Below are 1212 nucleotides of genomic sequence, written 5' to 3' on the forward strand. Positions count from 1 at the left end.
GGAGGTCTGTGTCCCTGTAGGTTGCTGGCATGGGGGGAAGCCCAGATGCCTGGGTCCTTATAGGATGTGGGGGGTGGTGCCAGCAAGGTGCCGGGGTTGGGGTGCCAAAGGCATCAGGGTGCTGGGAGCACCCCAGGGGGTGGATGTGGGTGCTCGAAACGCACCCCAGCAACCCCTGCAGCGTTTAATTAATTTAAATCGCAGCTTCACAATCATAATTATGCCTTCACGGCGCTATCAGCCAGTGGGTGGTTTGCCCGGCTTTGGTTTTTATCATTTTTAAACCATTTTTTTGTTAACAAAAGGAGATGCCAGGCAGGTTTGGAGCTGCCCTGGGTCGCAGCAGACCCTCAAGGCAGCCCGTTTTGTCTCAAAATTAGTGCTTTTTTTGTGGAAAGGGGCACATTTTTGCCCTGGGCTCGCTCACCCGTCACCTAGCTGCCGCGTTTTCCAGCATAAAGGATTAAATATTGCAAAAAAGAAGTCGGAGGAACCTCCTGTGCACCTTTTTTTTCCTTCAGAAATCCATTTTCGGGGTGGTGGTCACTGAACTGGGGGTTTCTGGTGTGAAGGTGCGAGAGAGAGGATTTTTTCGGGGGCGGTTTTCACACCATCGGCCTCTCTGCTGCGTCAGCCTCTTCACCACGTCACGACGAGTGTCGTGGATCAGCTCGAGGAACCTGAATTCAGGGAAAAATAACCCAAAACCTCCCTGCACCCACGCAATAGCCCTTCCCCTGATTTACAAGCCCTACCAGGAGCGTCCCTCTTGCTGCAGGAGAAGCCTGAGGATGGAGGATACAACACCACGATTTCGCTGCTTTTCTTTAAGTTTTCCTCACTGTCTCTGGGGAAATTTGCTTTGGGGAGGAAATATTTGCGGGAGACATTACGATTGGGATGAAAAACCCTTAATTCCGGGCCTGCGGGTCGGGATCGCCTCAGGGGGGAGGCGCCCGCTTCCAAAATGGCGCCTCAGGCGGGGCGAGAGGGAAGATGGTTGCTGCCTCCTCCTCAGCGTGGGGCGCTCGGGGCAAGCAGGGCGAGATGGCCGCGGCCTTCCCCTTGCCGCCAGGAGGGCCCTGCTCAAGATGGCCCCTGGGGGATGAAGCCCTGGGGTCCATTTTGGGTGAGGGCAGCCAGCTGGCGTTGCCGCGGCGACGAGCCCTGTCCGGGGGGGGGAGGGGGGAAACCCCCCCAAAGCGAGCCTCG

This window comes from Pygoscelis adeliae, unplaced genomic scaffold (genome assembly GCF_000699105.1).
Source record: "Pygoscelis adeliae isolate BGI_AS28 unplaced genomic scaffold, ASM69910v1 Scaffold459, whole genome shotgun sequence".
NCBI lineage: Eukaryota > Metazoa > Chordata > Aves > Sphenisciformes > Spheniscidae > Pygoscelis > Pygoscelis adeliae.